Source organism: Aythya ferina, assembly GCF_964211825.1.
Source record: "Aythya ferina genome assembly, chromosome: 16".
Lineage (NCBI taxonomy): Eukaryota > Metazoa > Chordata > Aves > Anseriformes > Anatidae > Aythya > Aythya ferina.
The window spans coordinates 3,078,789-3,103,289 of NC_140315.1; the positions used below are offsets into that span (position 1 = coordinate 3,078,789).

The following is a 24,501-nucleotide window of genomic DNA, read 5'->3' on the forward strand; positions in this document are numbered from 1 at the left end:
GTAGAGGCTCAGGAGGAAATGGGGATTTTCTGTGGACTTAGCAGAGCATCTATGTCTTGTGCTGAGCTGATATTGCCCAGCTGGCCCCACTCATCTGGCTGGTACCAGGGGGCAGGGTGGCAGTAACCTGCTTGCACCCCATGCCAGTGGGTCACTAATTAATTCAGTTAGCAGAGATACCACCAGGCAAACAGCAAATAGCACGTACCAGGGCAGAGAGGAGCTTCAGGGAGAGGCTTCCCGATCCCCTCCATTGAAGCTGAGACATCTGAGATGCTGCTTAGCAGCTGGCTGGCAACATCCCTCTCTCTTGGAAGCAGCATTTGCCCCTTTCTAGCTGAGATTCCTGCAAGGCATTGAAATTTGGATGTCAGAAAGAACATGCTGGTGAATACACTGCTCTTGAAAGTGTCCCACATCCACCGAGCTGCCTGCATGGAGGAATACCATTGGCAGTGGCCAGTTGGCATGAAACAAATAGGAGTTTAAATCTAAGGATTATTAATTATACATTTTTTTTCAGATTGATAGTTGCCAATTTTGCTGTGGAAATGCGGGTTAGATCACACAGGCCTGCCAACCATCCTCCCCAGAGCCCCTGCTGTAGAACTGGAGTACCACAGCCTTTCACACTTCACTAGGAAAGACTCGGAGATCGTCGTGGAAAACCTAGGCAGAGCCAACAAGTATGAGACTAGGGGAACAGGGTGATCTGGGGAAGGTCTTCTAGTGCAGTGTCGTGTCCTCCCGAGTCCGAGGAGAGCTGTGGCATGCCCAGAGATGGTCATGTAGATAAACTTTGCCTTCCTGCTCAAACCTAGGGCTCCTATCGACTGCAGAGCTTTGGAAGATCAGGACTTCAAGAGCAGACAGGTTGGTGCTGTGCCATCATTTGTGATGTGCAGAGGAAGGCTTTTATTCCAGAGCACTTCCCCCAGCAGCCGCTGCAGACGTTTCATTTTTATTTTTATTTTTTCCCAGAAAAAGATTTTTTTTTGGGTGCTTTTAGCCAGCTTCCCCTCCCGTTCCCACCCTCCTTCCCACACGGTTGTCAGCTGGTTGGTTTGTGCAGGGGGAAGTTTCTGTTCGTGTGGTTCAATTTGTCATAACAGTTGCGGCAGGAGGAAATTGTTTGTTCTTTTCTTTCTTTTTTTTTTTTTTTTCTTTTTTTTTTTTCTTTTTTTTTCTTTTTTTTTAAACCATGCATATTTCAAGTGTAATTTTGAGGGAGACAGCCCAGGGAATGGTACCTGCAAAATGAACTGAGGATGTTCAGCTGACTGGTGGCCCTTCTAAGATGGAAATAACCTCTTCGAGGGAATGTACTGCTCCTAATCAGAGACTAACAGCTAGTGGATCACTGGATACAAAGCTGGGGGCTGCAAAGGATGTTTGTGAACTGGCTCCTGCCCCTGTCTGTCTGCAAATGGGCCCAGCTTTGGCTTTTATTTCATTATTTAATGTGATTTGCAGCCTAGCAATAATCTGCCTCTCTCTTTGCTATGTATCCTGGCAAAAGCAAGGGGCGATCTGCATTGGCACCGTAACTCAGGGTAATGCCTGAGCTGCAGGGCTGGAGTGGCAGGTGGGAGAGAGCCTGGAAGTACTTGGGATGGCAGGTAGGATTGTGCCCCGTGCTGTTCAGAGCTCAGGATGAGATAAAATAACCTGATACACCTCTCCCTGGTACAGGGGCTGAGCTATTCTGGGTCTCTGCTGCAATCCCAACCCATGGCAACAACCCGTTATCATAGTAAAATCCAGGCAGAATGGTAGGATTAGCAAAACCCATGACTAAATGCATGACTTCAAGCTCAAGTTCAAGTCATGAATTTGTGCAAGGCGATGGGACCTGTGCTAGTGGCTGGAGCTGAATCATAGCTGAGCTGAGCAGTGTTGGTTTCCCTGCTCCTTTCTCAGGGACTGGACCCTCTTTTCTGGGTTTCAAGCTTCTGTAAACTACAGATTCAGCATTTTTTCTGTTCTTAGGGGGACAAAAGTTCCTCCTTCAGCTCAGTCTCTGATCCCTGGGCTTGTGACCTTTTATGTTGTATGACAAATTCAATCAATGCGATGTTCTTTCCAGCTACTGCATTTCTGTCTCCTCTGCCTCTGCCATTGATATTTGGGGTAGATTTTGCAGAGGGCTGAAGATACCCTTTTCCCCGTATATTTTTCATCTTCCTGCTTTCTCCAGCTCCACAAAACACCCTGATGATGTTTCTCCCTTCTCCTTTGCCATTAACAGCTATATTTTGTGACAAGAGCTATAGTTGCACTCGGCATGCCGAATTTTGCCGTTATTTTAAATAACCATCTGCTCTCCCCACAGTCTGCTACCTCGCCCTTAATTTCTTTATTTTTTGGATGTTTATTTTGATTAGCCTTGTCACATGGTTTTAAGGAGACCTTGCTTTGCTTCATGCGCTGCTGCCATCTTGATACAGAAAACTGGCTTACAATCAAAACGATGTTATTTTTTCCATCTTTCTCCTCCCCCCCTCTTTTTTTTTTTCCAGAAAAATAGGCTTTATGTAACAAAGTGTTGTGTAAGGAGGAGAACAGCAGGATGTGCACAGCACTTATGGATTTTCTTTTCATCTGTGCCACAAATCCACTCTGACACATTGGGCAAGTCCGTACAGTCCAGATCTTATTGGGATCAATGCAATAGCTGCAGAAGTTGCTTAAGTAGATCCGTCGTCACACCTGTGTAACTAAGATTAAACTCTGACCTAGAGCAAAAATAAAATCTTGCAGGAGCCATCTATTATCAGGGAAGAGCTGATGCGCTAAAGTAGGTCACCTTTGTTTGTTTTCATTAAAATTCCTGGGACAGACGGGGCCTGAATTTCAGACCAACGTGCATATTTGCATGGCATGTTTAAGATTTATAATACATATGCTGCTTCCCTGTTAGATGAGTAACTGAACTGTGTGCATACGGCTGTGGTATTTAACAGAAACAATTCTGAGAGGGGAATTTGTGCCTGTGATGGAAACGTGACACACCATAAGAAATCTGTCTTGGAGGAGCAAAAAATCACGGAGAAATTGGTACTCATTTTGCAAATACAAATGTAACTAGTCTGGGTTGAATAAAGAAATGTGATTTGGCTTCCTGGGAGAAACATTTTCAGAGGAAATATGGTCCCACTGAGTGCTTCCTCTGCATAAATTCTAATTCCTGTGTGTCCGTGGAGAACACACTAAAGCGTGGTAATATTATAACTATTCCTGTGCTGCATTTCAGGTGTGCTGCAATTCTTCTTGGGACTCACCTTGGTGTTGGCTCTGCTGGTATATGACAAACGCAGCTCTGACCTTGGCTCTGCTGGTCTAGACGCAGGGAGGTGAGGCTGGAATCAGGCCCCTGCAAACAACCCACAGTTAACTTAATAAATCTTGACCAGCGTTAGCCTACAACCTGGGCAGATTAATTCTTATCTCCTTCATCAGTCTAAATTGCGAGTAATTCTACTAGGAGAAATGGAGGGAAAATAAGGTCTTTTGGCTCCATCAGGGATTTCAGAAGTTCACTGAAGGTGTAATTTTTATGTTACAAAACACAAGGTATTCCTTCAGAAGCTTTAAAAAGGTATCTTAGACTGTTTTAACACCACACACTGCTTTCAGCGGTGTATGTCAAGAGCAACCCTACTGAAATCAAAACAGTTCTTAAGTTTCTTTCTGAATTAATGATATACCAATCTCATTATGGAGTATTTTTTGGAGATAAATTTGAATACATTTTCAATGCTTTTTTTTTTTTTTTTCTTTTTTTTCTGGGGCTAGGCTAACTCATACTATTGCACAGTTTCTGCAAACTCAACACCAGCATAGGTAGTTAGCAAATCTGTTCCATGTGTGTCTGCGTCCAGAACTGTAATATTACCAAGTCCCATCAGAAAACAGGAGGAGGAATGTCCTTAGAATGTAATTTTCTTTTTCCTTACCTTTACTTATCCTAAACTCCATTCTGTACTGACTTCTGCCAATATTTATTCAGCCTACCCACTCTGTTAAGTTTTTCTGAAACAAACCAAACCCAAACCAAACCCAAACCCCAAAACTAAACCAAAAAAGCCCAACAACTAAAACCCAGAGGTTCTTCGTGGAGGTACTAACACTGATGCTGGCTTGCAGAAAAGAGAACCTTCATTACTGTTGAAGGCTAACTAAGCAATGCTTATATTATCTGCACAGTGCAGCCATTGATTCAACACAAGAAACGTCCTTTTCTATACAGTCGTCCTTTGTCTAAGCTGCTATTGACTACCCTTGAGTGCCTATGGGAATTCATTAAGTTTATCTGGTGAATTAACACCGTGAAAGACTGGAAAGTGCATTATTTCTTCGAGCACAAGGATACGCACTGCTGCTGCTCGCACTACTCAATGAAAAGCAGTGATGAATGATCAAAAGAGGCTCATCTGTCCAAGACGAGTGAAAGCCACATAAATCTTGTCAATGCAGAGCCACAGAAGGGGAGGCTGAAAACACTGGTTTGGAAAGGATGGATTGAGAGATGTCCTGGGGAAAGTTTCCTGAGCTCATTTGCAGAATGCTCTGTTCTGGTTTTACTAACCTCAGGCAATAGCAGGCACTTCTCAAGCAACCAGAAGAAGAGAAACTTTCCAAAGTCTTCGGGTGATTTTATTTTTTTAAAGGGGTAGTGGTGGTGGCAGGGAAGTAGCAAAAAATTAACCCCTCTAGCCCTCTTGGCTTGTACGAGATGCCCGTCCCTGCATCTCCTGCCCTGGGGGGGATCCTTACAGCATCTCCTTTTTTATCTTGAGATGGCACCTACCAACCAGCATTTCTGTCCACAACAGGATTATACTAAGGACAGCCTCAAGAACCTGTGAATGTATTTAGCTGCAGCAGAACTGGCAAGACTTGAAAAGTAAACACTGGATGAACTGGAGAATGAAATTTCAATGTGCTGCAGAGATGAGTGCATAATGGAGAGGAAACAGCAAGTGTGAAGGAGAGATTAAAGGACTGATTGACATCAGCTGCCCTCTTCTTATTCAGAATGGGCTTAACTGATACCTATGTTTAAATCATACTTACCAGCTGACATCTTTTCCTAATTATGCCTAATTAAATTTAGACTATGAAAATTGTCAGGTCATGCAGTTCTAGTCAGATTACTTTGTAACTAGCTAAATCAGGAGTAATTGGAGGCATTGCCCCAATATATAATTTACTTGACAGCTCAAATTCTTACTTAATTTCCATGGGGAGTTCTCCCAGACCCCACTGAACTCTGCAGTGCTCGTTGGGCTGGAGGTTTTAAACCAGTCGAGCCTTCCTGCAGCATGTTCATGAATGGTGCCCACCCTCAGCAGGAAGGGCAGCAGCTCCCCTCTGTCTGTCTGTCCATCTGTCTGTCTGCAGATGGATCTGCCTCTTCTCTGTCACCTGTGTTTGAAGGCTGTCAGCCAGAGTATTGCTTAGAATCGAGGAATTCAGATTCTGATCAAGACTTTCTGTAGTTGTGATTAATTAGAATACCTGCAGATGACCTAGTGCTGCGTGGGACTGCAGCTCCAGGGAGCTTTCTGGTGGCTGTGCTCAACGTTTTCACTTACAGTTTAAACTCCTACAAAGTTCTCAGCATCCCAAGTCTGGGCAGAGAGTTGGAGGTACCATTTTTTTGTCAGAACAATCTCATGACATTCTTATCAGGGTCTAGTTGGTGATCCCATTTCCTTATTGATGAGATGGCAATGCAGGCACCTGCCGTACAAGAGAATTTGAGAAGATGAGAGGGAAAAAGGTAACTGTCTCCATTGGAAATCTCTCACCCACTAGTAAAGGTGGCCAAACTGCCTGCTCTAGTGGTCGTACTGCAAAAATTGCAAGGCACTGAGGTTGACAAGACCCCTAGAACACATGTAAGAGAACTGAGGCTCTGAAGTTCCCCTGCGTGACAAGGTGGGACATGAGGTGCTGCTGATGGCCATCCTCCTACAGCTTGCAGGTTTGGCTTGCCTGGCAGCCCCCATTAAACAGCCTAAGCCTGGGACTGTGTGTCACCCACCGTGTCCTATTAACAAGTCACTCTTGGACAGAATGATGGTGAGGTGAGAGAGTTTCTAGCTAAAGCTGTAATCTATGGGCAATAAAATATGATAAAAGTTCTTTGGGAGATGTGCTGGTTTGTCTGAGTGGCTCCAGCACAGGATCCAGGATGGAGAAGGGCAGGCAGCCTTAGTGCTAGTAGAAAATGTTTCCACAGATTGCTTTGCCTGTGCCCGTGTGGTTGTTGTGGCACTGGGTGTCCCTGAAAGCTGGGTGTCATGGAGAGTGCCCTGACTTTGGGACAACATTCGCACACACAAGATGAGTTGCATTTTCTGCTATTTTACTCTGTTCAGAGCAGTGGTTTGCCAAGCTGTACTTGAGGATCTAGCCTATTATTTTTGATTAGCATCTTCAGTTTTTGGTTGTGCTCACCTGTCCCAATCAGAGATCTTTCAGTTCTGCGTGGAGAATATTTAAAATAAAGGCACATCTGACTTGGCTGGAACAGCCCTCTTTCCCTAACAGCTTGGTACGTTATCTGCTGCTGTCATTTCTGATTACATAATTTTAGCATTTCATAACCTTAATCCTGAACTGGGGCTGGACCTGATCACAACATAAGAAGTTTAAATGCTCTTGGATTTGAGGCAGACCTCAAATCAGCACTGTTCTCCAGCCCCGCACATCTCTGAGGTAACAGAATTTATCATTCAGCACAGAGTTTGTTCCCTGGTTTAGAAGACTCTTGATTGCTATTGAAAAGGATCAGAGTACAGATCTTTTGTACAAATAAAGAATGAGGCTGCAAGTTCCAACAGAATATAAAAAATCCCAAATTCAACTCTTTTTTTGATGCATTTACCCAATGTGGATTTGATAACTTCAGTATTTGTAATTTTCTTCTGCTTCCATTATATAATGAACATAATATAATAAATATAATATAAGGAAAGACTGAAGGTAAAGGTAAGATAACCTGTGATCAGATACTTATACCTGGCCATTTCCTTAAACACTCCAAGACAGATTTCTGCAGGTCCTACCAAACTGAACACTTTATTACATATTCTTTAATCGATAGGTGGCCTGTACTTCACACTGTCTGTGAAAGTAGTGAACCATGTGCCTCATTTCACCTTAATTTTAGTGCAGGTATGGCAAAGCAGGTATGAAATATTTCAACCTTCTTTCACTTCATCTATAATTTGATCTTCTTTTGCTGTAATAGATCCATACATCTCTGTGCTTGGTTATCCCATGTATCTAGATGTTTTTGTGATAAAGGTTGGAATAATATTTTCAAGTAATTAAATACAAGAGTGAAAATGCATCACCAAAGTCTATAGGAACCAGCTTCTGATGCTTCTGAAATTTTTTCCTAGTATTTTATCCTGATATCTCCCAATAATAATTTCTTAATAGCATTCCAAAAACCATCAGTATGTTAATAATTTAATAAGGCAATGCCTCTCTAATAGCAACATCGTGTCTCTTCATCTGCGTGTCAGCCCCTGGTACACTGGCTGTTAAAGGAGATCAGAAACGACAGAGATGAGGACAACATGGGCAGGATGACTGCATTTTGCCTTTTCCATGGTGTGGACACTTTGGGATACATTCTCTTTAGGTATCTGTAAACAGTGCTTCAGTTGGAAGCCTAACCATAAATTTCTTAAAAAAATTGAAAGATTTTTCCCTAGCCCAGTTGGGGTTAAACCTAACCAGGAGACTTTCCCTGCAGCTCATCTTCGGGAGAGGTTTAGCTCTTCCCACCGACTGAGAGCCCTGCAGCAGTGAGCTGATTGCTGGAGGTGTTTGGGACGGGCAGTCAGTCTTACCCCATCTGTACATGGTGTCGGTGTGTACTGCACTGCAGTGGTGAAGCCTCTACAGACTTGTTACAGAATATTGCACTCAAGGAACGTCAATTACAGCACTTGTTATTGAGAGCAAGATTTTAAGCTTACTTTCCTGATGGTCTTTAATGACCTATTTAAAAAATGCAGCTTTAAACAGGCTTCCTACACCAGCAATTCGAAGGTTCGTGGCAAAATTCAAGGATGCTCAGAGCTCTTGCCCTGCATTACCTACCGGTTACCTATTTTGTTGTTGTTACCTTGTTTGTTTTGTGCTATTTAGTGGGTTGCTGACCAAGCTGCAGAGGGAAATTGTCATTAATTATTGAAGAATTGTGTCTAATCCATCAGGACATCACTACTGCTATAATGGTTCCACCGAGGAGACAAAAAGAGCCTTGAGTGAGGAGTTGGAGGTATTCCAGTGAGGACGAGCAGCCCCAAAAAGCAGCCTTCTTAAGTTTGTTAAGTGAAATTTCTGTATGCTTCCTTCCTTCTCCACATTACATGCCAGAAAGGAAGGGCAGTTATATTTTAGAAAATGAAATTTGTTTTCTGGAAAAGAAGAGTTCCTGAGCAGGAGCTAACAAACCTGATCTCAAGGAGCTGAATTCCTCTGTCAAGACAAATTCCTCATGTTTGTGGTAACCCTTTGGTTACCACCGTGGCATTACACTAAAAACTTTGACCCAGAACTGCTTTATAGTCACAGTACCACAGTACAATTCTATTGAGTTTAAAGCCACAAGGAACATTAAATCTGCTCTTGTTTATTTCCAGGTATATCACAGACATGAATCTTCATCTATTTACCTTGCATTTAACCCATTTATGTTTGGCTGATACATGTTTAAGAGTACATCCAGTTTTGATATGAAGATGACAAAATCTTATTTACTAGTATGAAGCAGGTGTCATAGCTGGCAGAGCACAACCCACCGTGGTCACCCTCAAATTGGGTTTTGGACAATTCCACTTTTCCTATGCCAGTAATTCCCTATTTTGTAGCAAAAGAAGACAAGTGCACAGGTCCTAAATCTGTGTCTCTCAGGTCTCAGTCTTTACACTCCGGTAGAAAGCATCTGTCTACTGTCTTATGCTACCTACTGGCATTTTACTTGACAGGTGGAACCAGGAAAATCCTATATCATATGGTAGACATGAATCACTTGAATTTAAGAAGGGATTTTCATTTTACCTCCTGTTTCCAACCTCTTTTCTCCTGTCTTCTGCTGAAGTCCTGAATTAGGATTGAAAGGCCCACGAGCTTCTGCCTGGAGTAATAACAATGCCTTCTGTCACCTGCCGAAAAGGCTTGTTTTTTAACCATGAAAGCAATCATGCAAGCCTGTGGCAGGGCTCTTCATGCTTAAATCGGGCAGTTTCCCTCTTTGCCAGTCCTAGGTGGCCGTGATTCATCTCTTAACCCTGGAATAGCTGGGGTATTTTAGGGTGCTCTGCATCTGGGTGACAGATTGAGCTGTAGATGTTGTTTGTTTTTTTTCACCTGTGGCATCCCCTGGCTTCTTTAAACACATCTGGGACATGATTGTGAGCAGAGGCTGGTCAAAGTTTGTTCTTGTTGGGAAATGCAGGTTCTTTGTAAAGAAATCCTTCACAGGAAGAGAGAAACAAACAAACAACAACAACAAAATCACAAGAGTTTTAATAAAGCTTTTGTCAGAGATTGTTTCTAGGCCCCTGAAAAATTTAATTTCTAGTTAAAATGAAAGAGCACCTGAGTAAACCCCACTGTCCCTTCATGATCTTCAGTGCAGCCTGGAATTACATTAGTCACCCTCGGGGTTTAATATATATCCCAGGCTTTCAGAAAAATATTGTTTCTGTTTATCCGGGCATCAGCATTTGGTGAATAAGTTTGCGAATAATACAGCAATCCTTGTCTACAGTAAAGACTCTGCTCAACTAGGGTGAGAAGCTTGCAGTGGCAAATATTATCCTGACACACTGAACCAACTTTACAAGGAAAATGATTTCTGAAGGGGTTTTGACTGTTCTGTGCTGCAGTATCCAGTAAGTTTACCAATAATTAAATACACTGCAATTTAACTAATTGTTTGATGAAGGGCAATTCTCCAGACATTATAACGTGTCTGTTTTTCAGTGACAGGGCTGACAGATTAGTCTCAATTTTTTCTGATGCCATAAATCACAGAGTATGACTAGCTAACAAATCTGACGTATGGAAATGAGATGCAATGAAAAGCACAACCACACAGAGACTTTGGTGTTTACATTTTATTCAAAGCAATAAAGCCAAAGAAAATAGCTAAGACACAGAGAGCCTTTGTGTGCAAATGGATCTCTTACAGGCAAAAGCAAAGCTGGCTCAATTATGGCACAATTATGTAGAGGCACAATTGTGGAGAATAAACATAGACATTTACATGTTTTTGTATGTGTTCAGTGAAAACAGTTTGCTTCACAAGGGGTTCATAATAAGAGAGTGATGGCAAAGGAAGGGAAGGTAAAAGAGGTTGTATATGAGGGTGAAGGAAATGGATGTGAACAGGACAGCAACAACATACCTGAAGGGATGGATCTGCATTTCACATATTGCTATTATGAGATGTTCTTGAGCATCTCTCATGCAGAGAAGTGGTTCATACAAACAGAAATGACTATTGCTATTTTATTAAGCCATTTATTATCAAGGCATAAGCTGTATTAGAGGAAGCTGATGATCGTTGTGCTGTTCTGCAAGGTACCATCCAAATTTTCATGAATCTGAGACACAGCATGGGAACTTTTTTTTTTGGAAACTACCAAAAATCATATTAAAAATGTTTAATCTGAACTTTTTCATCAAGGCGATGAACATAACCCCACCCTATCCCTGTAAAATCCTAACAGAAGGAGCACCAGGAATGGATGATTTCCTGGCAGAGTTTCAGGTAAAACCGTTCATGCCACATGCATGGCTAAAAACTGAAACGCAGCCCTCCTGCCAGAGCTCAGCAGAGCCCAGTGGTCTTTTTAATGCCTGCATGGTGCACAAAGCTGTCCTGGTCTAGCTAAACAAGTGATTTAAGTGTGGCTCAGTAAAAGTGGGACGTGTGGATATCCAGAGAAACCTTTACATGAGTGTAGCTTGCGCTTCTGATTTTCCGAGGAGAGCAAAAACGACTACAAACTACATTAAAGCCAGCATATGGGCATCTGCATTTTGAACTCGTCTAGTGAAAGCATTTTCTGAAGTGATCAAGATCAGCCCAGCACTGCTTCCATGCATGGAGAGGCCCCGCTGCACATCGGGTCCCCGTACTCCAGGCCACGCCGTCACAGCCTCTGCTCAGATTTCTCGCTTGGCTTCCACCCTCAGATGTTGGCTGCAGAGCATGGCTGGTTTTTTGGAAAAGAAAACAGCACTTGCTCACTGCTCCTTGCTCCCTGCTCAGCAAACCCCAAAGCAACACAGAGCCCTCAGCAAAGGCCAGGAGAAAGATGATGGTGGGAATTCACTGCTTGCCCACGTAAGGGGGATCTGTCCCTCTCCTCTCCCTGTCCTGCAGGTATAAAGGACATAACGGGCTTTCCTACCAGAGTCAGGGAAGAAGAAGTGTGTTTTTCAGTGCCTTTGTCAGGGGACTGCTCCGTGGTGAGAGGCTGGGTTTCCTGTTTCAGGTAAATGACTGTCTCTGCTTTTGTGAGCACAGCTACATAAGCTGGCTTCAAAAAGTTCAAAGATCTTTGCTAGTAAAACCACTGCTTTCAAGAACGGTTCCCATTTTCTACAGGAAATTTGACGCTGTCTTTGTTTAAAACCCTGGTCTTATTGTGCTTCCATCAATCAGCCCTCTTTCACCGTGCAAGCATGCTGGGTAGCTCCCGATCCGTTTCTTTTCATGGATGTCAATGCATTTGCCAGTGCCCTGATGGCTCTCAATTCCTGGAATTTCACTGTTTCCTTGCATCTGAAGTCCTTGAGATGCAGATCTGCTCTTTAAAGAGAATTGGAGCATCAGTCAAGTGGATTACAGCGAGGCTGGCAGGTTCCAAAAGCTTTATGAAAAATACACTCCTCTTTGGCAGGCAAATCGTCCCTTGAAAAGGGAGTTCTTTAAGCTGAACTTGCCCAGATCTGAGAGTTTTGGATTGTTTATGGAAAACATGCGTACTTCTTTTTGCCCACAACATGGACACCTGTGACGAGAAGAAATTATTTCTTTTTACCATTCTTTTAATGTCCCATAAATTAGGAAAGAGCACTAAATAAAATGAGAGTCCATTATCACTTATTATTCCATAACATTTCCATTCAGACAGAGCCTTTGAAAAACTAATTAAGCAACTAGTGGTGGCTAATGCATGCACTCCAAATAATGCACATTCATACCCTATTTTCAGCAAGAGAAGCTGAGGTTCATTAACATTATACAGTAGCAAATGAATTCAGTTTGGGATAATGCCACCCGATTAAACTTTCCACAGCCCACTTAACTGGAGCTTTGGTGTGTATTTGACAGACACTTTAAACTCTCCAGAGATCCTGTGTTTTCCCATTTTCATTCCATCCCCTTCTAAAGGCCACATTCTGTCTTTGCTCTCTAGCTGATTAGTGATTTGCTCTTTGTGTAGAGCTGCCTGGGTTTAAATGAGATGATTTACAGAGCTAAATGTTGTCCGATGTAGGGAAAGGTAACAGAATGTGGTCCAAAATGATGAAGTTACCAAAACAGTAGTGTTTCAATTATCCTTTCACAACCACAGCTCAGAAAATGGGTTTCAAATAAGACCCTTGGCTAGTATTTGAGAAATATTTTAGGAATGAGCTTAATTCTTAAATTTGCATGGGATAATAGACCCCGTTTCCCAACCCCAGTTCTCCGCTCACAAAATGAAGATAATGAGCATTCCCTCTTCCTATCTACCACCTGCCTTTAGCTTGCAAACTGTTTTCTGGGGGTCCTGCCCCTCAGCAAATGTTTGTGCTGTGCCTATTACTAGGGGACTTAATGGAGAATGCAGTGCAAGCAGCAAGTAATGCAAAGGTCGGTTATTTTGCTATTCCCTGGAGGCATCCGAAACTACCCCCAGAGCCCTTCTCAGCTGGACTGGGAGTTGCCAGATCTGCAGCAAGCACAAAAGATCACAGAGAATAATGCTGGGAGCATACTGCCCAGAGACAAGTGCTGCCTTGGAGCTCAGGTTCTGGTGAGAGGAAGGTTAGAAGAGTCAAGGCCTGGAAAGATGCAAATTGACCAAGTTGCACAAATCTGTGCTGTCAGAAGCAGAGCGGCTGACCGGGTCTTGTAGCCTCAGACAGATGGTGGTAGCAGGATGGGATTGTCCTCATCTCACCAGGATGACAAGTTAAAATAACCCAATCAAGCAGCCAGCCAAGCGTCCTGCAGATGAAGCTGTTGCAACCACCAGGTGTTTAGAAATGGAACCAGCTGAAGTGGTTGCCAGACACCCGTGTAGTGCAGGATGGGTATCACTGCATATCGTGTGGGTTTTCTTGAAATGAGATGCAGGCAAGGACTTTGTGTGTTGGAGGTGGCAGATCTATACAAATTTAAAAAATTAGTCTCGATAAATACACGCTTAGAGCTTGCTTTTATCATGCATCTTGATTTTACCATAGTGTTATGCAGTGGTTCCTCAGAAGAGTGGAGAAACAATGACTGTGATAATAATTAATGGCTTCGCTGATGGAGTTGCTGCCCTTTTCACTTGTGCGACTAGCTAATATTCACAGCTTTCTAAAGTTCTTTCCACTAAGATGAGGAGTGTTCGATGCCTGCCTTGTATATTCCCTGACATTAATTTATCAAGAACATGCACAAAGTTCCAGTGAACGCAGCAGAAACACAGCAGACAGTTCCCTTGAGGAGAAACTCCATCTGCCCCTCCTGTGCGAGCTCTCTGCGGTGCGATATACCTCCCTGTGTACTATAGTTAGAAACCACAGAAAACTGAAGAGCCTAAGAGAGCCGTGCTTCATACAGTGACCCAGTACAATGTGAAAACTAGGTGTGAAGTGGCAGTAGCAAGAGGTTCTTTGAGATAGTGTTGTTAAACCCAGCACACGGTGCTACTTCTGGCAAGATGTTATTATCACGTTTAGAAGCAGAGAAGCTCCTCAAGCCCCTCAGACCATTTCCAATTTACCCCGTACCCTTGGTAGTCCATTCAGTGTCTGTAGCCATATGAGCAACCTGAAAGGTCTCGACTGCACCGTTCACCTCATGGCTCAGGAGCACAGAGCCCATCCATAGCCCTCGTGGTCCTGCAAGGAAACCATCAGAAATCATCAGCAACTCCAAATATTGTATGAAAAAGTCCCTTGGGAGTAGTGAAGGGTATTTGGGGATTCCAAATCTGTTGAGTGAATGTTGTCTATTACTCTCTATTTTATTTTATTTTATTTCATTTTATTTTTCAAATTGGTGTACTTTACAGCATTTTCTTATAATCCAATCACTTTGATACAGTGCCCTGTTTGCTCCTTAGGTTGATTTGAGTGGATGTGGGCAAACACACACACAAAAGCAACCACCTGCATATGTATGCGTGTGTGTCAGTGTGTAATACATATCCATGTGCCTAAACAAAACTGAATAAAACTCTTTGATTTCAGTGCCAACAGCTGGACAGGACAGGAACCACATTTTCACTTTGGAGGTGTGTGGTAGGGTCCCCTGGGTTATGAAACGTCCCCTTTTACCCGTCGGTTAGCGTGTGCTCCCCAGCACAGAGATAATGTGCCCAGTGACCTGAGCTGGGCATGTATGTTTGTGGCAGTGAATTAATTTGGACTGAGACAGCTCAGATGGCAAAAATCCTTGACTTATCTGCCAAGAAAACTGAAAATGTGCTTCAGCTGAGATCTGTCAACATGAGAGGAGCAGAGGGTTGCCCAGTCAGCCAGAAGATGAATTTATGCTTGTACTGTCAACTGCTGGAGATTGGAATGTCAATATAGAGCCTGATAAACTTCTCTTTCCTAAAGAATTAACTGCTCTGAGATCATATTTAATAACAATCTGGGCTACCTAAGGTTGTGCAGCCATCTGCAGCATTGTCTCCAGGCTGGTAACGTTGCCAGTACTCTGGCTTATCAGCTCTGTTTAGGTGCACGATCCACCCAAATTAAATTTCAGCCTCTGGTGGCCTCACCTCTCATATGATGTGCAAAGTGAAGGAGATAAAGAAAAACAAAAGGTAGGGACTGAGAGATTAATATATTTCATTAGATGGTTTCAGAGAAACTGAAGCAGAGACTGGGTACTGAGAACACACAAACATCCTCGTGAGAAGGGTGCAGCACCCCAGGCTTGGTGGGGCCTTAACAAAGTGCTGATAAAACATTTGTAACTATTCAGACTCTTCAATTACTAGAACCTGACAGCCTGAGATTTATAAAGATAGGTCAATATGCCCTCTGTGGGGCAGAAAACTATTTCCTATGTCAGTCACTTGACACGTGGGGGGCTTACAAGGCACTCGGAAGGGTAGTGCAGAATTAGAGGGAGTGCAGACAGATGTCTGGGTGCCAAAATACCTCCCTGTGCTCCCCTCCCCAGAGTTCATTTCTGTGGCATACACAACGCTCAAAGAAGATATTGAATGCAGAGATTTCTTCCCTTTGCTTTGGTCTTGGCTGGATTAATTAGAGATGTCATTGATCCTGACAGGTGCCTTGGGGTAGCACGGCTGATGCTGTGCTTGCTACAAATAGTGGCTGATGGGGGCAGACATAATGATCTTTTTGTGCTGTATTATTCCATTTGAGGCTACTTGAGTTCCATTTAAACATTTCTCTCTAAACTATTATGTTCCCCCTCCATTTAGTGACAATGCATGGTAACTTATTCCATTACGCTGGAAATGAAATTGGTTGTTGATGACTGCAGGGTTTTCATTTGAATATTCCTTAGATGCAAAGCAATAATTTAGACAGAGTTAAAGAGAAGAAAGGAGACACTTCCCACCCTGCTACGCTGATATCTGAGCACTGCTGAATTAGAATAGTGCTATTCCTGCAGCTATCACAAAGCAGTTTCCTAAATATTTCTCATCAAAGCTGAGATTCAGTTGTCAAACGCTGGCAGGTCGGAGCTTGTGAAGATGGGGAAGGATGAAATAAATGGATTTGTGGTCAGAGGCTGGGTGACAGGGGTGAAAACACATGACAGATCCATATCTCCAACAGCTCTGCAATTTATCGTGCGACTGCCACTTCCATTTATAGGGTACAAATTGACTTGGTGCCCCTTGGGTGAGTGATGGGCCAAAGCATGGAACATCTGTCTTGGCTGTAATATGGCTGTAGTCATGGCATTAGTTTGGTGCCTTAGAGGCAGGAATGCATTTATCATTATAGTACCCTTCGGAGATCAGGAAATAATATTAAGATTTTTCTTATTTTATTTATTTTGAAGACAGGAGGAAAACAAATGAGATATTAAAGGTTTCAGGGAGCATTTCTTGCAGACAGGGACTAAAGCATATTGTTCTAACTCATACTATAATATCCTTACCACAAGACTCCCTTGACAAGTAGCATCCTAAAAAGCTGTTGTATTTTCTCAGCCCCTCCAGAGTCTTCTGAATATATACATGTTGAACATATATCTGCAGAAGACAGAGTTTAATGTTTTTTTGCTGCTTCTCCAAGTGAGATAACTTTAAAATCAGCTGTGCCCTGTTTTCAGTATTGCAAATTATCTCTGAAAAAAATATCAGCTGCACATTGGCTTTTCCTCTGTGTCCATTTATGCTTGGTATCTCTCGATATCAGTGATGCCTAAATTACAGGTGACTCACAGACAATGATCAAGCACTAAATCCAGTTTTGTTCCTCTGATGAGAAGCATAGGAGACACAGGAGAAATAAGGTGGTTGAAACTTTAGAACTTTACCAAGAAACACCGTGTTCTTCCTATTATCCCAATAAAAGCTTGTCTGTTAGCAGGAACAGAGCTTCTCAATAAGGCTATTTCCAAGGAGCATCACCATGAATAGTTATTTACTCAGTGGCGTGTCATTGCATGGAGAAAGTTAGGGCCCTTCCTAACTTAAGAAGAAAAGTTGTCCACCCAGTCCCAACTTCTGGTGGAAATAAAGATTTGCCTCAACCTGAATTCCCCTAATTGATCCTTCCGTGCCATGTTCAGGCTGTACACGCCACTCCCTGAGCCCCAGTAGACCTATAACAAGGACTAGGAAATGTAATTATTCCCACTCTCTCTGTTTTCATTATGTCTGTATTAATAGTCTTCCTCTTTCAAACAACCGTTGCTGACAGCAAACCATTACCATATGATGCACACACACACCAAGTACAAATTCAAGCTAATACACTGTGATGCTGTGTAAGACACTGTCCTGCAGCTGAGCTTAATCTAATACAACGTGATGTAGGAGGCACCATGACACAGCTCAGTTAGCTCATACCGGGATGCATCATCCTGGAAAACCTTGCAGAGGGCTGGTTTAAAAGCTCTCATTCTCCACCAAAAGCTCCGAAGGCGTTGCACAGAAGCTGTCTGTGGCCTGCAGGACTGATATTGGCACCTGCTGGTATCAGCTGGGTAGCTGCTGGCTTCTGTGTCACCCTCTTTCGCTGCCATCTATGAGGATGGCATCAAGGGAAGAAGGGCTTTCAGAAGGGAAGCCCCAAATATCACCAACCCAGCCCTCTGCCAGCAAGCCCAATAAATTTCTTCTCTCTTTACCTCTTTTACATCAAAATGGGCTGCCTGGGTCAGAGGGCATGAAGGATGGCAGCAGAGGAGAGAAAGGAGAGATCTTGTGGCCTTAGGCAGTCACCCAAACAAGATTAAATGAGGGGTGTGAGCACAGCTTCTTTGTGGATCCTGCCAAGAAGTTTAATTAAAGCCACTTGCTGTAGCAGAGTGACCCAGTTTTACTCTCAGCTATCACATCCGATGTGATATTTTATGAGATGGGCTACAACAGCAGAACAGCATTTCTGTCTTTTTACTCTTTTTCTCCTCATGCAGAGGAAATAACAAACTTGTATTGCGGGCACCATCACATCCCTCTATGGTGGGGGATTTCCCCCTCATCTGCCTTGGTCTTCTGACAGAGGAGCCAGGAAGAAGTGATTCACTGCATCTGGGAAATTGTTCCAAGCACCCTCTTAGAGCTACACAAACAGTCATCTTTCAGCCTGTTCTTCCTCCTAAGAATAAGGACCACAAGCCATAAGAAATAGCAAGGTGGAAATAGTTTGGCTGGTTATTTTAGGGTTGCAGTAGAGGATTTGTATCCTCTTACCAAGGCTGTTATAGCTGTTTAATTCATTGGACCTCAGCATAGCTCCATTTGGCATACTGTACACTGGTGTGAGACCCAGATCTACCATCTGCAAATCAGCAGCAAATCTCACTTTTCTTCTCAGAGACAGATTTATGACAGCTGCTGCAATCTCTCCATTTTTATAGCAAACTGTTAATTTAGACTTTTCACTCAATTCAAATCCAGAGAAAATGCCAGTCCACAGCAGCACTGACAATCACTCCTTCTCTAGAAACAATGACACTGCCTAAACAATAGGATATTCACTGTGAAGTCTCAATAAAAGTTATGCTGACACTTCAGATAAAAATTGACTTATCTTCAGACGGTGGCAGAAGAACCACCTGCCTGTCATCGTGATGAAAATAAAATGAAAGTTGGATCTGATGCTCCTGGATCTCTGTATCTCGGGGACAAGAAAATGCAGATGTTCCAAATGTAGGCAAGGGACTGTCCAGCTTAGAGCAACATCAAACCCAGAGGCACTCAGCTGTCTCCCAGCACTATTGTAATCTAAATAATCCTGGCAAGCAATAACTCCTACCAGCAAGTGGATGTCTATAGCATCAGAATTACTTTAGCTTTTCTTATTAATTAGGTGTGCCAGGAAATCCATCATACTTCCACAGCTTATATGTATTTCAAGTCTCTGCAAAGCCAACAGCAGTGCTTTCATCTCTGAGAGAGACGCTAGCTTTACATTGAACAGAGCCAAGAAACAATCTACTCCTAGAAAAACATCCCCCCAGTAGTGGGGAAGAAAACCAGTGCCAGGAGACCCAGCCATTTAGCCAAAAGACTCAAGCAAAGTTGCTGAAAAAAAGGTACAAGAACCCAGAGAGATTACGTTTCCTCCAAAGAACACTTTTGCTTGACCTCTCTTCACATTTACATCATTTTGCACATCTCTGCCCTTACTGCATATCACGCACGCTGTCATTGTTGAAATGCAGAGAAAAGCAAAACCACAGAAATAAAAGAATATCCCACTTCACCTTTATCTTCCTTCCAAAAAGGAGCAAGGAGAAGGAGCTGTATTAAAAAACCAACAGCAACCAACAAAAAAACAAACAAACAAACCAATCTCCTTCCAGCCACCTCCACACAGCTACTTAAGTTTAAATGGTTTCATTGCTGTAGTGGGTCAATTGCTAATTGCTTCCCTGCTCTCCACTCTCCCCCAGATTTGTCTAATTCAACCAATTCGTGTCAGAAGAAGAAGGTGAATGGCAGAAAGCTCAGGGGTTGAGCAGCTCCTGCTGCAGATGTCAGTACAAATCTGGGAGAGGCAAGAACCCAGGGAGACAGGACTAACAGATGAGAGAAATTGCAAAGGGCAGCCTATTGCCCTGATGCAATCTGCCACTACAGCCAACCTGCCTCTTTATAATTATGTCCGAGGACCTTTGTGAAATGAAGCAAGTCTTCCAGAGTATTCAGCAATCAATTCTTTTGGCTTTGTGCCTGTGCTCTTTAATAAATATAACTGAAGCTGGAGTAGCTGCAGGTGCCATTGATATAATAGCAGTTGGTAACCACATAGCTAACATCAGTATAGACCATTTGCACTAAGTCTCTATGCATATTAACAGGAGCTTGACATTTTGCTCTCATATTTGAAGCCTGCTCTATGGGACCAGATTCAACAAGAGAATTGCTTTCAAAGGCTCTTGAAACAGGCTTGGTAAGTCCGGTAGCATTGTTCCACATGAGAGATTAATAACAGCATGAAAGGTTTTATTACAGTCAGATTACCAACCAGAAATGAGAGAAACTATTGGTGTCATTGAGAAGGAAGAGGCTGTGAAAACCAAAGATATACATGAAATAGAGGGAGTAGTAGGGAGAGCCTTTTCTAACTAGGATCCAGGGGATTTTATACATTACATACCTTGTACCACATTGTTGACCCAAACTGGATTCTCTAGATGAGTGCCAGGGGTTTTATGCTTACATTTGTTTCTATGCATGATCATCCCAGCATGAAAAATGCAAGTGCAGATCAGTGATGCACAAACTAAGATGTGAGCGTCTTGACAGTACAGGGCTTGATCCCTCCTGTACCAGAGCTGTGCAGTTTAGTTTCCAGCACTCCAATAAAACAGCAGCAGCCGAGGAACTGTTTGAACATCCAACATTTAGAATAAATGCAATAGCCAAGCCCTGAAGCTGGCAGAGCGTGGTGGAAGAGCAGTGTAAGGTCAGGATCCTCTCAGCGTGCAGGTGTCTCTGATTATCAGGTGAGCCGAGACCATATATACTGTAGTCCAGCTGGCAACATCTCTTGCATGACCAAGGTGAACATTTTTCTGTGACAATTAGGTCGTGCAAGTGCATGGTCAGTTTTCCAAGGGCTGAGCAGAAACCAGGTTTCAAATGAATAGACAAATCTCTGACAGATCTTTAATATAAATAAAACACTGGCTAATTTCACGCAGGGGTGATTGCTCCCACCTACCCGAGCTTGCTCTGGAACAGATTTTCTCTCTTCCCTTCTCAGAAAATCACTCCAACATTCTTCAAGTTCTGTAATTTTCTATTATTTTCTGCTTCTTTTTCTTTTTCATTATTTTTAAAAAGCGAACTTCTTTTGCCCTTTTCCTTTAAATACATGGCTTTTGAAAAATATAAATCAATACACTTAATGGAAAATGCACTTCTTCAAGGAGTTTAAAGAAGTAGCAACAGCCATCAGGAAACATGCACAGAGCATCTATAATAGAGTTGTGTCTTGTGAATCTATCTGAAAACAATTTATCATCCAGGGACAAAACTATAGCCAAGGAAGAATATTACGTGAGAACTTTCTATAACATATTGCTGCTAGCATAAGTGGAAACCCACAAACTATGAAATCTTTTAGTTTATTTAGGATAGGACACGTGGGAATGGCCCAAAGCTGTGCCAGGGGAGGTTCAGACTAAATATCAGAAAAAATTTCTGTACCATGATGGTGCTCAAACAACAGAACAGGCTTCCTGGAGAGGAGGTTCATGCCCTGTGCCTCTCAGTGGTGATAGGAAATCATCCTTTGAGTTCAGCTGGCTCTGACCCAAAATGACAAGCTGGTCTCTCACAATAATGTTTGTAGCACATAAAGTTTAGGCTGTCATTGCTAACACTTACGGGGAGTCGTTAGTAAAGATTCCTTGTGTGTCTGGCCTTGGTTTTCAGTATGAACTTGTAGCACTAGTGCTATTTTGAGGCTTCACTTTGGAATTAATATGCTTGAAATGGTGCGGGGAAAGGAACTCATTACATAATTGTGTGTTACAAAATCTTGTTGTCACTATCATTTGTTTCCAGCCCATGATAAGAACTCCAGAAAGGGGATTGTAAGGCTACAGAGAGAAAAAAGAAACAACCACAACAGAACAATTGGATAGTGTATAGGCAGCAAAACAGGGAGGCTAAGGAAGTACATAATGGAGCTCACTGTGATAAATAGGCAAAAATAAAGATCTGTAGGCAAAAGTGGGTAAACAAAATAGGCAATCATTTCCCCAGACTGACTTCTCAGTAGCAGATCCCGTGTTAAAATCCTTCTGTGCTTAAATCCTCACTGTACTACCCCGTGATGTTAGGACTTGCTCTTCTTTCAGCCACAACATCCTCTTATTTAATATGGCTACAATATGGAATTTTTTAACTAGATGGACGTTTTTGTTCAGCTTCATTTAAGCAGGTCTCTGGCATCTCGGCAACCATTGATGCTGCCCTGAAAACCGGTGCTTTGTAAAGAACCGCTGAAATAACAGGGGAAAGCTAATTCGTGTTCTTCTGTGTGTGTCTGGAGTCTGATGAAGGGAATGAACAGAGCTGATAAAGGATGCTCACAATTAAATCCTGGACACATAATAAAATCAGGTGAAGCACAGACCTTTGCCCTGAAGCTTTAATTCTTATTGGCAAAGAAAAGAGAGCATTAATACAACTTAATGTACTGCTGCCTTGACTCACTTCTCTTTTTCACTGACAAGTACACTTGTGTACCTGTACACATCAAAGTTAAGATTCTGGGAAAGGTAATTCAAAATCTCTCATCTCCATTTCTAACTTTGGAAGCTTGGCTTTAGATCCCATCTCACTGAAAATTGCTTCAGCTGGTTGTTATGGCAGTATCTACATCACAAAGAAAGTCTAGCACAACTAAAAGGAGGGAGAAAGAGGCGAGGTCCCATTAAAGTGAATTTTTCAGAGTGGGAACTTGGAGGGGAGCCGAACTCTTTGTCACCGTGGACACAAAACAAAGCTGCACAGGTGCCATGTTCTTGCTCTTGGTTCATTAGGCAGCATATTGCTCTCTGTTTTCAATGTCACCATCATCCAACGATGATGGCTGCAGGTTGGGCTGCTTCCAGGGACGCTGTAATAGATGCTTGGATATGCTTGCTAACCATGCTAGCCATGATGGTTGAAGTTAATGCATTATTATCCGTGGCTGCAGAGCATACATCATCTCATCAGCCACCTAGTGTGCTCATCCAAACCCCTTAATTAGCCAATGCTCATTGGATTATTCCTCCTCTGCTCCTTCTGCTGCCAGTAGTTTCTAGAGCAGGTTCTGGATCTGTTACATTTCTGTTAATGCTGTTGCTTCTTTCTGTTTCTGCTAATGCCAGGGTATCTCTGTCTGCTTAAGGAGATGACAGAAAGATGAGAAATGAGTATTGACAAGAGTAATCCCTCCAGCACAGGAATAGGAACCTCTACTAAATCAAACGTGGATACAGTGCCCAAACAGTCAGATTAACACAGCTTCACCCTGTGTGGTGTTTAACTGAAAATTAATCAGACATATTCTTTATCCAAAGGTGTTGATTCTGCTGTACTTACTTTGATAGAAGACTGCTGACTTCAGCTTCTGGTTTTAAAATACTGCCAAGGAGGTGGGATTTGCATAGACCTAAGGTAGGCAGCAGTCCTCCTTCATACAATGCAGTCTGTAGTTTTAGCTCTTTGGTGTGTACAGGGAGAGGCAGAAAGAGTCTGTGTCTGGTGACTACCAGCAGAAATACATGTTGCAGCATGAAGAGGTTTTGTTTCCTCTGCAAATTGCATCAGTTCCACTTCCCTAAGTAAAAAGCCAGCAACAGAATTAGCTACAATGCTAAATGAGAAATGGAGTTGAAAGAGAATAATGTCAAATAGTTGAACAGAAAGAAAGGAAATACGTGTGTAGCAGACCTGAAACAGAGACAGAGGGCTAATTAAACATAGTGCAATGAATTTCACGCAGTGTCCTTCACATGCAGCATCATAAAATGTCTTGCTGAATGAGTTCACCTAGAATCAGCTGAAATTTAAGAAACTTTTCCCATCTCTTCTGCTCTGGTTTACTCTTACCAGACAGATGCAGAACGCTGTCATGAGAATAAAACATCACAGCTCAGCTTTCTGAAACTGAGCTGAAATTCTACCATCTCGAGCAAAGAATGCTAAACTGGGCAGCACCAAGAGCCCAAAGCTCTGGCATGGGCCGTAGGTCAGAAGGGTGATCTGCCCTGTGCATTTGCAAGAACCACGCACATTTATTGAAAAATGTGTGAAACCTGTACCATGATACCACAGAATGCCTGTATGAGTACACACCACGGGGCTTGTTGCAGTGTGTGCACATGTGAAAGTGTCTCATGGTCTCCTTGGAGCTTGCTACCACAGGTTGCAGGAAGGATTTCCGTGTTCCTAATACAATTTTATTTCCTTGTTTGTGGCATTTTGGCTGTGCTATGCCAGGGAACTGAGTCTGAGGACCAGCTGTAGACCCCTTAACCATTTCTTGCTCTCAAATGGCAGGAGCCTGCTCCGTGTCAGGTTCCAAGAGTGCTATTAGAATGTGCTGCAAATTGAAGGATAATGAAAAGAGCATATATTTCATTACTGTTAGAGTAAAAAATGGCTGGAGCAAGCTGAGAGTCACTGGAGAATGATGGGGATGAAGGGAAGAAATGAAGTATGTGAGAGTTCTTTTATGATACCAGCAGCTCAGTACCAGTGGCTTTGTGCAAAAGGCAGAGCTCGTGAGTGATAATGCTTCCTGCCTCTAGTCTCCACTGCCTGACTTTCTTCCTTCTAACAACATTTCCAGCAATTTATGCTGTGCTTGGAGCACGAACTGCAGAAATTCCTGGGAGCTGCGGTGCAGCTAAGTGCCTGATCAACACAGTTGAAGTAATTGGGCACACAACTCACACACACAGGGAACCAGCTCCTCTATTACCTGCACTGCTGGTAAATGATGCCCATCTTAGAGAGGCAGATGTTGTGGGCGGAATTCTTCTCTTTGGCCTCAGATAACTTTTCAGCAACAGTAACTTGGAGT

General features: G+C 42.8%; 1 long non-coding RNA gene across 1 annotated transcript; it reads right to left on the reverse strand.

The window, feature by feature from the left end:
* Positions 1–10,133: 10,133 nt before the first annotated feature.
* Positions 10,134–23,170, reverse strand: LOC311445855. The gene is made up of 2 exons (XR_014698654.1): positions 23,016–23,170; positions 10,134–12,053 (listed from the first exon to the last, which is right to left on the reverse strand). It is a non-coding gene; the product is annotated as an uncharacterized lncRNA (long non-coding RNA).
* Between the last annotated feature and the right edge of the window lie 1,331 nt (positions 23,171–24,501).